General features: G+C 48.4%; 1 non-coding gene across 1 annotated transcript; it reads left to right on the top strand.

Annotated features, from left to right (window-relative positions):
- Nucleotides 1-11,326: 11,326 nt before the first annotated feature.
- Nucleotides 11,327-11,399, top strand: Trnaa-agc (transfer RNA alanine (anticodon AGC)). Its single transcript has one exon. It is a non-coding gene; the product is annotated as a tRNA-Ala (tRNA).
- Nucleotides 11,400-16,394: the final 4,995 nt, after the last annotated feature.

The raw sequence follows: 16,394 nt of genomic DNA, 5'->3' as shown, positions 1-16,394 counted from the left end.
GCTTCGGCAGGCTTTATTCGGTTAATTGACCGATTAGTCAGCTGCGTTGCTTTGAGTAAAAAAAAGAAAAAAAAATTATTAAAGGAGTACTAGCACGAAATTTCGAAGCTTAGATAAATATGTAAAATGCTTACTTTTTATAGGGAGATATCTCCCACCAAGTTTCAACAGCAACCATTCGGCGTAACATATTTTAAATCAGGGTGTCGAACCGGAACCGAACTGAACCGGTATTTTTGTCGGAACTGAACCCGAGCCCGAACTGTTATTTTTTGAGCACGCTGAACCGGAACCGGAACTGAACCCAAAAAAGAAATAACGGTTAAAGGTTCATGCCGAAACAGTTCGACCCTCCGTTGTTGATATTGCACAGTAAATGCAATTCAGGCCTTTTTATCTTTCACGTGCCATCAACTTAACCCGCCAGCGCACTTTCCTCTCCAGACAATTGAACACTACCACGTTCTATGTAGCAACAGGGGAAATGAATGAGCGCCAATGTAGACACGGTCTGTTGCTGCTGGAAGCGCGAGGGTAGTGCAAGCTGACCGAACGAAATGTCATTCTCGGCAGCTTGCAGTGGATATAAAACGACTTCACCCTTCCCTAGCTGCGACTTTATTGGAGCAATCAGGCTGCAGGAGTGCTCCACTGCACCACAGCGAAAGCCCACAACCGATGTGTGCAAACTTTTTGCATTTCGTAATTTGTTTAAAAGTTCGGACACCTGCAAGTTGCTAATACTTGACAAGTGCGACCGCAGGAGCTGCTCAGTGGCTAAGCCGTTTGCTGCTGACCACAAGTGGCCTCGATCTCCCTTCCCCACAACCGTTTTTCTGAAGTAGATAGAAATCGAGAATGTCCGTGTATTGTGATTTTGATCCACGTTTAATATTACCGGCTGGTTAAAATAAGTCTGCCGGCCTGCAACATGAGCTGCGCCTCGGAGCAGAGATATAGCACGGGGCATCGAATGCGGCAGTTTTTTTAAATGTGTTTACACGGAAAACAGCAAAAAAGAAAACGCGAGTGACGTAGTTGTAAAATATTATGCAAAAAGTAAGTAAAACCGAATAAGTAGAAAAAGCACCCAAACATGAATATTGCCCTATACTTTTGTTTGCTCTGCCTTTCACAACCAAATGCCTCATCAATGCGAAGGAAGTGAGTTCCGTTAAGGTGCGGACCTAACCCCTTGGCAAGAAACTGCAGACATTGACCTGGTCTTGGAAGCAGAAACAGTTATAAAGCAGATGACACGTGCAGAAAGGCAGGCCGGTACCTCACACTGTCCCATTCGCCAAGCGATCATCTTTTCTGCTTGTTCTGCAGTTTTGTCGCCTTCAGATCTGTTTTTTTTTCGAAGGTTCACTTGTACCGACTACCCAACTCGCTACATTACTTCTACTGCTACTCGTTCCGGAGGGGAGTACTGCTGTGGACGAATTAAAGAGCGTCTACCCAAAAAAACTCCCATCCATGCTCCGCGCGTCAAATTTTGCTTTCATTTTGTAACAGCATAATCTGTTATAATATTTTCGCAATGTAGCACACCTAAGGATGGCCGGGGGTCAGGCGGTACGATGACATACTTATTGTAATGCACAAATCCGGTATAGCTATCGCAAAAGGAATTGCAGTGGTCAGAGCAATATTGCAGTGACTGAGCGTTAACTAAAACTTACTTTTAACAAAAGTGTGACTAACACATTCGATAAGGTGACAGCTAACAAATTGCTCAGGGTGACTAAATATTCTAATTCATTGGTACTATTTACATGCCTGTTGTAGGTTTTTTCTGTTTTGTTACAAATATAAAAAATGTGCGCCATTGGTATCAAGCGCTGGTATTTGAACGCGCCAGTACGCAGGCCTAAATTTAAGGCTTCAAGGTTAGCGTTAGTGTCCCTAGATAAGGTTAAAGAGTATTGGCACTCTTCTCTCCTATTGCTCCGTGCCGCCGGCGTATTTATTGATCACTTCGCATCACGTGACATTCGTTTACACACCTACCGTTCATGGGCACCGCCATTTTAGATGCGACTGCATCTCATTCACTCGCCTTGTCCCTCCATACGGCGTTGTTGTCCGTCCACACCCCTCCCCCTACACTATATAAAAAAAAAAGTTAGCAGCGCCCAGTTTCGATCCCACGACCCTGTGGGCGGAACACGAGGTACATGGTGCTCTTCCCTCTGCGCCACAAAACCGAGACAGAATGAACTGCTACGAACGCGCCTTATATCCTTGACTCATTCAAACTACGTCAAGAAGCTACTGATACAACGCATGATGGGGCAATGATTAACACTTGCAATAAAAGAAAAGAAGCTCCCACTTACAGCAACAATGATGGAGTAAAGGTCGTTGCGACAGCGAAGCCCCAAGCATACCACTTAGAGAGATTGACCAAGATTGGCCAATAAAACATAATAATAATAATCATAAAACATAATAATCATACGCGTTCCCGACACGTTTCACGCGGTTTCAGAATCAATCCAATGGAAACACCAAGTGAACCCACAATGTGTCGCATCTACTCGGGGTTCCCCTCGCGGGGAGGTGGGCGAAATTTTGTTCATGCGTTTTCTGTCGGTCAACTGTGGTAGTCTCAGCCTGACCTCTCTGCTCTGCGGCTGCGCGCTACTTGCATCGTTTTGAACGCGAATCAAAGATAACCCGCTTCGCAGTATTTCGGCAGCCGAAGTGCGTCCAAAGATGCATTGTTGCTGCGTCTTCGGCAGTGTTGTTTAGAAAGAAATTACCTCGTCAAAGTTAGCGGTGAGGCCGCGGAAGCGGCAAACTGGCAACACTGAAAAAAACCAAAATGGCAACCGTTGCTCGCTTGCGTGCCTCAGTGGCGGTGATCTGTATCTTATCTAGTGACACTAGTTAGCGTGATGGGCGATTCCATAGCGACGATTGCGATTTCAACAACAAAGGGAAGGGCGGAAAGGGCAGAAAATATATCCCACCGTCATATCTCTTGGCGATGGCTTCATGAATAGTCGCTGGACAACATAAAGTTTGGGCGAGAAAGTAGGTGGCAAATTGTCGCCACTTCATCTGTTTTTTTCTAATATCTCGTAATTGTTTAAAGTTTGCTTTGCAATTGCGCCACTGCCTTTGGGGAACAGCAGCATTTTGAATTTTTGTTTGTAATTTGATTTGACTGTCGTTTTGAACTACTAAATGTTCTTTTCTAATTTCAATGATAATTCAACTAATCGAACCGGTTCGCGAACTGGTTCAAGCTCCCGAACCGGTCCGCGAACCGGTTCGGTACGTGATTTTGTCGAACTGGAACTGAACCGGAACAAAATGATTTTGCCTGAACCAGAAACGTAACCGAACCGGTATTTTTTTCGGCTGGACACACTGTTTTAAATCCATTGTAATCCCCACCCGCACGAGAAAGCCCAGAGCGGGCCGACATGACATCATCTGCTACTTGCCCCAAACTGCCGACGTCGGGGCTCCCGTGAAGAAACCGAAGCGCTGGCTGTGGTTGGCGCGCGCTGCTACACGGTGTGTACACGTCATGGTTTCGGGACTTAACTCATGCTGCCCGGGAGCGTGGGGATGGTGGAGACCTCGGCCGGTCTGGTAGCGCGCGTGCGCTCGCGCACGCGCGTCCAGAGCGACTGCGGTGCGGCCAGAATGGTTACGTCACGTGATACCCCCTGTCATGGCGGCCGCTCGGCATTCGTTTTGTCGAAACCGAAACTGACGCGAATAAGCGACGCTGTAAATGAATGTTAGCGCTGCGCTCGACCGTCTAATGTGTCATTCTGTGATTAGTGGGCTGGTAGGCACGCATAGCAGAGAAAAAAGCGTAACACAATAATTTCGTGTCAGTACTCCTTTAACGTTAATCTCAGAAATATAATATTCAAAAAAGTAATACCAACATGCTCCTCGGCTGGTCACAGACGTTCCCAATGAGAGAGAGAGAAAGAGCTCTGATGAACGCTGGAGAGGTTGTCCCCACAAACGGTGGGGGTTGCAACTTCAAACGGGGGGGGGACACAGTGAGGGTAAAAAGGAAAAGAAAGGGGATGTGCGTAGTAACAAGTAGAAATGAAAGAAAGATGTACGTAGTAACAACGAATAAGAGGAAGAAGAAAAGGAAAACAGTTCGGAACTTATGGTGGTGGTGGTACTTGTGTGGGATCAGGCGAGGTTAGCCTGGCTGGATATGCCAGCAATTGCTCCGCCCAAGCTCCTCCTAATTAGTCAATGGTAGTGTCCTTTCACCACGAGTTTCCCAGTTCCGTCTCCTGAAAGAAGCTTAGTAGAAGGCGCGACACGTCTCTGCGCAGCATCTAATGTCCCCTTGGAGAGGCGATATGGTCCACAGTGCTGTGTGGGGCTGCCAGCTTTCGAATCGCTGAGAGCATTGCAGTCCGCTCGACATCACGCTCTGGACAACACATTACGTAGTGGTGTACATCCCCTGTCACTGCACACGACGAACGCAGAGGCGATCGCACGAGGCTCACCTTGAATAGCCATGCAGTAGTCTTCGCTGAGCCCGTTCGGATGCGGTATAGCAATGTTGCCTCCGATCTAGTAATTCCCCTTGTGACGCAAGGCTGGTGATAGGGATTTCATAAGGACTTGAAATGTTCGACGACTGTTTGCCTGAATTCATTCAAGTGGTTGGCGGAAATTTTAACAGCCGATGCAAAGTGCAGCGCATTCCGTGCCATCTGATCAGCGGTCTCATTGCGCTTGACGCCAACATGGGATAAAATCCATTGAAACCGCACATGAACACCCTTGCTGCTGAGAGAGGGAGAGAGAGAGAGAGAGAGAGAGAGAAAGAAAGAGAGAGAGAGAGAGAGAGAGAGAGAGAGAGAGAGAGAGAGAGAGAGAGAGAGAGAGAGAGAACTCTTTAATGTGGGCTGGAGAGGTCAGCTCTGCTAGCGGCAGTGCTTGCTACGCCAGATGGGGATGATTACAATGCAGTGAAGTGAATGTGAGAGATCGGGAAAAAAGCAATAGAGAGAAAACAAAAGTTAAATAAAAATGACACGCAATGAAGTGCAAGAAAAAAACTCGAAATAAAGTTAAGTAAAAGAAAAAAATTGAGCGAATGGAGCCCAGGAAGCGCAGAGCGCCTAACAAGAAAAAAAATTAGTCGCATCTTCCCGAAGGGAACTCTGAGTAGAAGCGGAGGTGCTGACGCTTGCTTGCGCCAACCCACGAACTGACGGGACTGTTGCTTCCATCACACTTCATCGGAAGAACGGAGTGAAGTAGAGTCAACCGCAGCAAGCGCTGAACTGAACGCGCGCAGCGCACTACCCGATTTACATTCAAGGTTGAAAGAGAGGAGACGAGAGGAGGAGAGATGCGCAAGCGCCGAGCATGCGCCCCGATAACAGAAGCGAGAACGCGGGAGAAGCGAAAGCGAAGTGCACGCAGCTGGTACGAGAGAAGAAGTGGTGGGAGTATCGCGCAGCTGTGGGAGAGAGGGAAGGAGGAGAGTTGCGCATGCGCACTGTGAGTGCGGACGCCGACGCGGGACATGCCCAGACTATAAGATGCTCCGCATCTAAAAGGAGTCAAAGCGTACGTGACGACGCAAACGCGTACAGACGTAGCCATGCGCATAATGGAAGAATTACAGAGTTTTGTCTAGTCCTGAATCTCGCAAAAAACGCAGAAGAATTTTTGTCCCTAAATATGAGTCATTGTTGTTGTCCCAGGGTCCAATAAAGTGGCACAACTGAAGGCTTGCTCCACGTCGAACACGAGACAGGCAGCTCGCTGCTATAACTCGCGCTGCGGAAAATCGCGGGCATATACACAAGTGCTCGGTAGTCTCGAGCACAGCGCACGTGGGGCACAGTGGTGAATCCTCCCATCCTCCCAACTTGAAGCTTCGGGTGTAAGCCACGTTGAGACGAAAACGATGCAGTACACCTTCAGACGCTTTGCTTAGGTGGGGTGGAACACAGAATTTACAGAAAGGGTCAATTCCATGTAGAGGTGGATATGCGCTGCGAGGGTGCTGCCACTTCAACATTTGCTCTCTCCAACCAGTTCGATGGATAAGGGCACAACCATCCTCTCGAGAGAAAGGACGCTGTGTCGTGTTACGCAGAGAGTGGCCAGCGCTGGCGGCTGCATCAGATATTATATTTCCTTCTATTCCCGAATGACCAGGAATAGAAGGGCCCAAAAAGGGCCCATATATACATGAAACATTGCTTCATGTATATATGTGCAAAGTAAACTCATTGCATGTGTGCAAAGATGGCAATGTGTCATGTATATATGTGCCCTTTTTTGGTAGTACACTCAACTGATAGTAGGCGTTGTGTCTGTGTTTTACTCTAACGTCCTGTGTTCTTTCATTCAAGCTGAAGTCTCAAGTCGTCATGATGATAAGTTTTGGAAGAGGTTGCACTTTCTGTTTGGGACATCATATGCATGCCTTTTAGTCGCACAATCAAACAAACAAAATACGGCATCGGTATGGGCTGTGAAAGTGCAGGGTAAATGCCAACAAGGTATTTCGGAGTAGCTCGCAACCTTATCTCGAACGCCATAAAAACGATGCGCATTCACCTTATCACATTACTATGCAAAAACACCGCGTGTGACGATAGCTCTATTTATAATCACTCACACATAACACACATGCACGCGCAAACACAGACATCCAATTCATGGTTCATGCGATTGAAAGTGATCGACACTGAATGGAGGTCGAACCCCAGTGCTGAGGATGACGATGCCGTTCTGCTCCGCTATCAACTCCCTTAACTTAAGATGTTTATTCTCTCTCCTCGCCCCTCACATGGTAGTGGGGGACGGAGTCTGAGGAGCCGGTCCTAATGACGACGATAACCATAAATCGTAGCCCATGTCCTTACAGTGACCGTCCTCTTTATGGCAATTGCAGGAGTGAAGCTCCCGAAGACTTCCAACCACTCCTGTCCTGCGTCATATGATGATGTTCTTTCCTCCCAATTTTTATTATCTCATCCCGAATTTTCCCCTTTATCCTTCGGTATGCCTCCTGCTATTCGGTATCTCCGTCTGCTGTGAGTGCTCTCCGCCGCGTCCGCCGTCAAACTGTAAAACTCCACATCTTTACCTGTAGTTGCAGCGATGATATTTCTAGTGTTTATCCCGTGACGCGAGCTTCATTTCCCTAGGTTATACTTACGCAATACTTGACTTAGCAGAAGCATAGCTCATGAGATTGTACTCCCTCTGGCCCACTCCTTCTACCCTCGTACTCGGTGTGTTATGCATTTAGTCGTAAGGTTGACTCCAGATTTCAATTAGTTCGCGCACAGTGGTCGTTAACCAGCCAGGCGTGGAAAAAACTTCCTTTCCTTGAGTGTACAACACTCGGGAAAGAAACATCTGTCTCCCTCTTTCGAGTAACTATTGGATACGCCTCAATAGCTTGGCACCATTGTATATCTAACCTGCCTGACTCCATCGATTCGGTTCCGAACAACCCTGCTGTCGCTTTGTTTACGATCTGGCTCAGCCCTTTGAAGCACAAAGGAAATATAGAAGTCTCAATTTTCTTGATTTTAAACGCACGAAGAAATGTTTCTCACTTGCCTTTTTTTCCGCTTTTGCGAGTACGCAAACTAATCGTTCGCATTTAATCATCTTTCGCCCGCGCGTTATATTTGCAATCGCGCCGACCAAGCATAAAATATTGAGGGAAGCCTCCACTCACGCGCAAGACTTTAATGGCGAAGCTGTTGTTGGTATGAGAATTATCGGACACAGAGTTAAGTTTCAGTGTCGATATTCATTTGCATAGTTGCGGTGCTAGTGGTCCTCGTCATATCATTGAAGAGCTCGTCGTCTTCTTCGCGACGTGGGGTAGATGCAAAGTCATCGTCGACATTGTAGACTTTCCCCACTCTTCTTCATCGACCCGAGGCAGCGGTGGCTGGATCGGCAAGTCGTCTCGGGATCGGTTGGCACGCTCGTAGCGATGTCTCCAATTATCCAAAATGGACTCTGGAGAATGCGACGGCCGTGGAGATCTCTTCCAAGCTGGGTGTCTTAGGCGCTGCCGAGGGGCTCTTCAACGGTACCGACCGCATGCGCACGGTGATACGAGAGCGAACGAACGAGGGGCGTACGCTACGACGCGTCTTTCTCGTTCCGAGCAAGTGTTGCCACGATTACGGCGAACGCTGGAGGTTTCTTAGATGTGGGGGGGAGGGGGAGGGAGAGGGCTTAGCCAATCTCTGTAAGTGTGCATGCGGTCGGGGAGTTTTTTGCGACGGGGGAATTATGGCCACTAACAACATCGTCGCTGTTAAAAATGTGGAAGTTGTCTGCAAGTTTTCCCCCTGGATGTATTTAACATTTCACCTCGGAGCATTATCACAATTATGGGCCATTCTGTGTATTGGGAGGCTTTAAAGGGACCCTGCAACACTTGCCATCGACTACTAGTAATGTATTTTTGGATAAAGTCTATTGTCCCAGAAATCTCCTCCCGCAAGAATTCTCCTCCCGCAAATCTCCTTCCGCAAGGGCGTTTTTGAAACAATAAACGTTTGTAGTCGAGTGGTCCCGTTGAAACGGAAGTATTGAGCTCATCACTCAAACTCCGCCCGCACTCAAAACACAAAAGAAACGGCAAAACTGTGCCTACAGGTTCAGGCATAGAAGAGGTTCGTACACAGCGATGACGACGACGGAAATGGGAGAATCTAGCCGCGAAGTTGACCAGTGACAGCCGATCGGGCAGCCATGGCCTATGTGACGTCCCATAGGCCATGCATAATGAGGACAACTGAAGAGAGAGCGGTTGGTTTTTCCGCATCTTTCACATCGATTTGCGTGCTCGCCGCTTCACGTGCACGTGTAATATTTGACTCAGGTATTTCTGACAGTGTAATGTAAACGTCACGCAGGTTTACTTGTACTGCTCAAAGAGTGTTGCAGGGTCCCTTTAATCGCATACATTGCCGCTAAACCTGCGAAGTAGCCGTTTTCTGGCATTCCGTCTGCGTTTTTTTACTTGTCTCACCATCTCTCTTTTATCGTTCGCTTTCCACAACCGAAATGCGACACGCGCTTGTATAGTGCATGAATTAGAAGTTGCTCACTTCATTTGTCGTTATTTGTTCTGCGACATGTGCAAATAAAAATGGTTACTGTTTTCAAGAACATGCTCTGTCAAGCGCGGCCATAACACTGGGCGCGCACCTACGGATGCTGTCCATCCTACGATGGCCTCCCGGCTTGCCAGTGTGCGGCGGACCAGGGGCTTCCTGAAAGATTCAACACGACCCCCGCAGAATTCATAACGCGCTTGCTCGTTGATTTATAGTCTCGCACTCGCAGTGTATATCCCGCGGGTAGTTCGATTATTATTCGCGCCGTAGGAATACAAGCGATAAACGAATGGCGGTTTGTTTGTCAGGGAGTACTGGGTAAGTACTGGACTGATAATCGAAGATCGCCGTCAAGGGTGAGAGAACGGTCTCGACGGATATTTCCAAAGGGTGATGGTGGCACTGCAAGGCAGCTCCCGAACCACACAGATCATCAAAACTGCTAACCCCGCCGGCATGAGGCAACCCAATTGCCCGAAGAAAATTCCCACTAGTGCGCAGACAGTACAAGGGTAGACCCTGAGATATCTGTGAGCGTGTCTGGGGTTCTGAGACTCTGAGGCCCCGTTAGAGGGGACGAACTCTCCCGACCGAACGATAGCACGGCTGAGAAGAAAGACGACGCTTAGTGTAGACATGCGCTGCGCCTGCGCGGTGAGGAAGCGCGGCAAAGTCTGGTGCGTGATTCGGAGCGCGGGTGTTTGTGCATATGCACGGCCTCCGTGATCAGCAACGGCGTGAGGGAGAAGGATCCCTGTAGATACGCAAGTTTTAAGATCGATATCAAGGTCTCTTAGGCTCGCTTAGTGACGCAAACGAACCAAATGAGAGAGTGTGCAAACCCGGAACAAATTAATATTTGTCTTTTTTTTAATTGCGGGTGTTAAGCGCGCCGCAGATACACCTGGGCGATGAAGAGCGGCACGGTGGAGGGCTCTGGATTAATTTCGACCTCTTGGGGATCCTTAGCGCGCGCTTAAATCTCGACACACAGCACTTACACGTTATGCCTGCAACAGAAGAACAGCCACCGCGGCCATGAATCGAACCCGCGTCCTTGGGCTCACTTGGCCGCTGACGCACCGAGGTGGGTGACATCAGATCATCTCGCGCTACTCGTTACGTCAGCCCTCTTTTCATGGTCAGAGTAGGGAATCAAAAAGAAAAAGCAAGACCTACATGTAACGACAATTTCCATCATAGAAAAACCAAACGATACTTCAAGTTTACTGTTTCTTAAAGTAAACATCAATCCTCGAATTTTTTCGCATCAAAGCTTTACACTATATATAGTGCCAACTTACCCAGTTTTTCAACATCATATTGAAAAAACTGTTCTAGCCGAAGTATCGGGAAGACTCCAATAAGTTTAAGAATGCTGCAGCTCTCGTCATTCTTGAAATCACCAGAACAAATAACTCTGCACCACGGCGACGGTACCTGCAAACAGTGCGGATCACCTGACAGCCATCAAGTGGTTGACCTTGACCACCTACTATGGAGCTGCCCTGCCTTGAAGGACCAGAGAAACCTCGCACATGCGCTCATTCTTCCTCAAGTCAGGCCACAAACGCTGCGGGAGTGGACCCATCCCGAAGGGTCTACAGAATACAGGAAGATGGTCCTCGACACTCTCCTCGTATATGTTCGAGAAGCCGCCGTACAGGACCACATTTAGTCGGGACACTCACTGCCTCCCCTTCCCCCATCTACCCCTCCGGCGATGACAAAGGTCAGGGCACGGAGTGTAATTAGAATTAATTAATACATATTACAACAATAACGTATAACTGAAACAGTATAGATACTCCTTTCCTCTTGAGAACGATGTATTCGAGTACAACATTTTCCCGTTATTTGTTTAAAAACGCTGCTAGGCTGATATCCTCGCCCCTCGCACTCGTAATTCGTGTAGCAAACTATAAAATAACGAAAATAAATAAGTAATTGATGTCTCCGTATTTATTCGCACAGGCCAGCCTAGTCATTACGAACAGCCTAATCGAGGGACCGACTTCGGTTTATTTGCCACAAACTTTCAACCCGCAAAGTGGTCGGCCGTTGACCTGCAAGCCGATCGCAAACATTAGAATGCGCAACGGTGAGTCCACGTCGGGGATCCGGTAGGTTCAGTTGCCCTCCCGCGATCTAGTTTCCGTCGTAGCATTGTACGCACCTAACGGGATCCGACTGCACCGTCCCACCGTGGGGGTGTAGCTCAGATGGTAGAGCGCTCGCTTAGCATGCGAGAGGTACTGGGATCGATACCCAGCACCTCCATCCTTTTTTTTTCTTTTGTTTTTACAGTTTATCATTTACTTTTATTTGCCTGGAAGGATCTGAAGAGCGCCTGCATTCAGTGGTTGCCTACGCTCGGGGCGTGCGAACATTCTAAATTTCGTACGCGGATTGTATACGTTGTTATTCGATACAGAAATTATTTGAGACTGTTATATCACCGCGAAGATGTATGTAACTAGGTCTCGCACCGGCTGCAACAATTTTACTCCGCGGCATGTGTTCAGCGCATGGTCAAATTCACCCGAATTAAAAATGTCGTACGACCTCCGTATATTGATCATAGGTCGGCGTACTCACTCGTGAGTACACTCATTTGTACTCATTTGTACTCAAACTCACGAGTGAGTATGATGATGAGTGATCACACACCCAGCAAACAAACAGTGAGTACGATGACGAGTGAGTACAGGGGTAAGTCCACCACTCGTGAGTACAGTACTCATGAGTACACTACTCATGAGTATGAGTACTCATGAGTACAGTATTCATGAGTATGAGTACTCATGAGTTTGAGTACTAATGAGTATGAGTACTCATGAGTACACAGTACTCATGAATACACAGGACTCATGAGTACACTGTACTCATGAGTATACAGTACTCATGAGTATACAGTACTCATGAGTATACAGTATTCATGAGTACACAGCACTCATGAGTACAATACTCATGAATACTGTGTACTCATGAGTACTGTGTATTCATGAGTATATGCACTCCTGAGTACAGTAGTGCAAACAAGTTTTATCACGAGCTCGAGTCCGGACGCGCGTGTACGAGTCGCAAACATTTAGCGGTGCCGCTGTGCAGCTTAACTGTCAAGGATGGTAAAATTAGACAAGGAAAACTGCACCTCCCTCCTTTCCCGGTGCCTGTTTGGCGCTGTAAGCGTTTTTCGGCGGTCGCTCGCAAAGGGGTCACGGTGAAGAGGGAAAAAGGAGGGGGTGAGGGCCCGGCGGGAAACGCGGCGGCAGTTGCTCTTCTCTGATGGGACTTGTTGACTGCCGCAGTTATTTTTGTTGACGCGGCCTGTGAACGCGTGGCGGCTTCATTGCGCTTGCTCCCTTCCAATTGTTTTAGGGGAGATGCGGTGGAGGCTGCTAACAACGCACGAACTAGGCGTACTGAAGTCCCTCTTTTTCGGTCTTCAGAAGTTTCCGTAGACGCATGTCACGCTGTGTAGTCGTTTCGTGAGCCGAACCGCTCATTTCAACAGTCGCAGTTAATTTACGTAACTCGTGGCAAATCGACTGCGTGGTTTGTAACGTCCGCTGTGCTTATTCAAGCGACAGTTTGGCTGATGTACGTGCGCCCATATGGTTTTATTAGGTTCCCGTTTTGAAACATTTTGCTCAGGTTCGCTAGAAATATGGTCTCGTGTAGTGCCATTTACAAGTGAACATATATCCCCAGCGTGCACTACGGCGTGCAGGCGCGGCGGTGGAATTTGCCCCAGCAATGGAAATAAAATATCCGAGTACAGCTAAGAACGTTTGTGAGTTGTGAATCGGACATCATGATACCCAATTCAACGCGTGCAGCGCCGTGTTTAGCCTCGCATATTTTGTCGAAGAGCTCTATCATCTTGCCCCTGGAGGAGCGTTTTGCTTTCGAATGGCTTTACTTTCGAGTGGCAACCCGATTCGCCGCTTCTCATTTATGCCACCGTGTAATGAGGGCGCTGACGATGATGGTGAATTTCGGTGGTTGTTATTCCCCTACCTTCACTACTGTTTACAGGCGGGGCGACCCCCCCTCGCTAGCAACTATACCGCCGAGTTTAAGCTCGCACTGTGAGTGGCCTCGTGAAGGAATTGTTTTGAATTGATGAACGCCAACGCCAGACGCCGGGATTGTCGCTTAAGCTCGCATCTTGGAACGTCTCGTAAAACATGTGGATTGCACATAACGACGTCACCGCACTTTTTGATCGATCGCTGTCAGCTTCATCCGCGTTGCTCGAGATAAGAGCTGCAGATTTCCACTGTGCAACCAACCCACCAACACGGCAATACAGTGACGTCAGTGCAAGCTATCACGCCTCCGAAAAACGCGTATACAAACTTTGTCCTCGAGTACACAAAGCACGGCAGAGCAGTTCTACGCTGCTGTAACGGCTGCCAAGTACCGGCAGCAAGTGGGTGCCCTGCGGCCCACGACTGCGACCGATACCCTCTCCGTGCCCCCCCCGAACACACACACACACACACACTGTTGGGACTGGGCCATTCTAGCTCAGTCACCACTGGTCGATTCACTTCACTTTATTTCCTTAAAGACCCCACAGGGGGGTGCTACATAAGGGGCGCGTTGTACAACATAGATACAAAAGCCACAGGTTAACAATACAGATGCATAGATGTTGCGACGTTGCCCTGCTCAGTCCGCCATCGACGCGGCACAGAGGAGAGTGATGAAGTTGTCGAGCCGACGGTGATTTTAAGCTGCATTCGTATACAATATATACAAAGGTAGCAAGAGCGTTACATGGCTCGTACAAAGGCACTTCTCAGCTCAGTGCCTCCGATGAAATGCCGCCGCACAGCCGCTGCTTCAGGGCTGGTTTTATACCCCCGGGGTTCCGCCGCAGCCGCGTGCAGTTCGAATCTTTCCAATCAGGACTATCACTGGCCGCAGTTTGAATCCGGCGAATGCAGGCAAAGTGATTGCGTCAGCCGAGCCACGAATGGGAAAGGGGAGGCGACTCAGCGGCGCCGTCTCCAGAGTCTACTCGTCGCTGCGTGTCTTTTGCGGGCCGGTCGTCCCAAGCATGATTTGGTGCGGCCGTCTCGATGGGAAAAGGAGAGTAGACTCGGCGGCGCCATGTGCCGCCAGTTGCGGCACGTCTGCCGCGGGCTGGCTGACCGAGGCGCGAATCGGGCCCACCGTCGGCGCGTCGCCAGGTGCAGCAAATTTGTGTCTGGCGCTCTGGTTAACCGCACACACACGCATAGAAAAATTAGTGAGTAAGATCAGACCCATGTGGGTTTTGGCCTAGCTGTTAACGGAAATAGACACAACGACGCGTAGCGCCCGTCCTGTCCCTTTTTCGCGGCGGGACCTCCCTCTTTGGCTTTTCGCGCGCTAGCCGGTTTTCGTCTTTCTGTTTATCTCTTACTTTGCGGGCTGGCGGCGGTTGCGAGATATACGGTTGCGCAATGTTCGCAGAATTCGGAACAGCGGCGGCAGCGTCTCTTTCCAGATGGTTTTAAAGACGATATTCTTTCTTTGGCCACTTGAGCGCGACAATGTTGGCCTGTCAGTCTGTCTGTCTGTGTCCGCCATAAAGATAATTCATTATTGCAACTTAATATCACGCCCCGCTGTACACATGGGAGTATACTGGGGTCGCCGTTAAGTAGCTTCATGTACATATTCAGAGCGGCAAAATCTTCCACCGACCCACACACATGGGAAAAATATCGAGCAACATCGAAAAAGTTCGATTCAGTCCTGTCTAAAACCAAACGTACCTTCTTTTCGTCGACACTGCCAGCCCTCATTCGCACTAACCCTAAGCAGTTCTGGAGGACCATTAATCCCAAACACGCAAACCCTACAGTTTCTTTGCTTGACTCCTCAGGAACTGCTATTCCTGACTGCAAGGTTGCCGAGTCCCTTAACGCCACATTCTGCTCAGTATTCACCCGCGAGCCAGAGGACGGCCCTGTGCCCCTTTCTACTAAATTGCCCTCCATCATGCCGAGCATCACATTCCAACCACACGGCATTTCAAACGTCATTGACTCCCTGAAGCTATCTTCGGCCTCAGGCGTCGACGGCATCAATTCAAAAATTCTTAAAAACACCAAACACCTCACTAGCATCATTCTTAGCCATATTTTCCAGCAGTCCCTAGGGCTCAACAGGTTCCGTTCCCCAAGATTGGAAAACAGGAAAAGTTGTGCCTGTCCCCAAGAAAGCCTCAGATAACGCCTTTCGTCCAATCTCTCTTACATGTGTTTGCTCTAAAATAATGGAACATATCATTTACACGCACATAGCTAGCTTTCTTAAATCCGCGAAGTTCTTTCATCCCAATCAACACGGCTTCCAAAAAGGTCTCTCCTGCGACACTCAATTGGCACTCTTCCTAAGTGACATAAGTTCTAAATTAGACATTAACGTCCCCGTCGATGCTATTTTCATAGATTTCGAGAAGGCCTTCGACAAAGTTCCTCACAAGCGTTTGCTATCTAAACTTTCACATTTAAACCTTGATGAACATGTATTTGTATGGCTTTCAAACTTTTTAACTAACCGACAGCAGTTCGTCTATGCTAACAGCAGTTCTTCCTCCTTATCCCCTGTCATCTCAGGTGTTCCTCAAGGGACGGTCCTCGGGCCCTTACTTTTTCTCATTTACATCAACGACCTACCAGATAATATTTCTTCCAGCATTCGGTTGTTCGCGGACGACTGCGTCATTTATCGCCCCATTATCGATCCCACTGATAACGTAGCACTCCAGCAAGACCTAAGGAAGATAGATGAATGGTGCAACAAATGGCTCATGGTTCTAAACGTTCACAAAACATCCGTCATTTCATTCCACAGGCGTCACTCCTATTCCACGTACAAATATTTCTTAAGTGGCTCCGCTATATCTCCTGTCTCGTCCACTAAATATCTAGGTCTTCTTATTTCTCATGACCTTACATGGACATCCCACATAAATCGCATTACCAGTGACGCGAATCGCACGCTGGGCTTCCTCCGACGTAACATAAACCTGGCTCCGTCCACAGTTAAATTATTGGCCTACGAAACGCTTGTACGCCCTAAGCTGGAATTCGCGTGTGCAGTCTGGGACTTACCGCAAGCTAACTCATGTACCATCCTTGAATCCGTCCAGAACCGTGCGGCCAGATTCCTCTTTTCCGATCATTTATACCACACAAGCGTAACACATCTTAAACGTAAAGCTAAATTGCCAAGTCTCAAAACACGACGTACAGTAGCGCGATTTTGCCT

The sequence above is a fragment of the Haemaphysalis longicornis genome, unplaced genomic scaffold, assembly GCF_048455015.1.
Source record: "Haemaphysalis longicornis isolate Haplotype H1 unplaced genomic scaffold, Haemaphysalis longicornis Haplotype H1 scaffold_133, whole genome shotgun sequence".
In the NCBI taxonomy this organism is placed as follows: domain Eukaryota; kingdom Metazoa; phylum Arthropoda; class Arachnida; order Ixodida; family Ixodidae; genus Haemaphysalis; species Haemaphysalis longicornis.
This window is presented reverse-complemented; position numbering and strand designations above follow the sequence as displayed.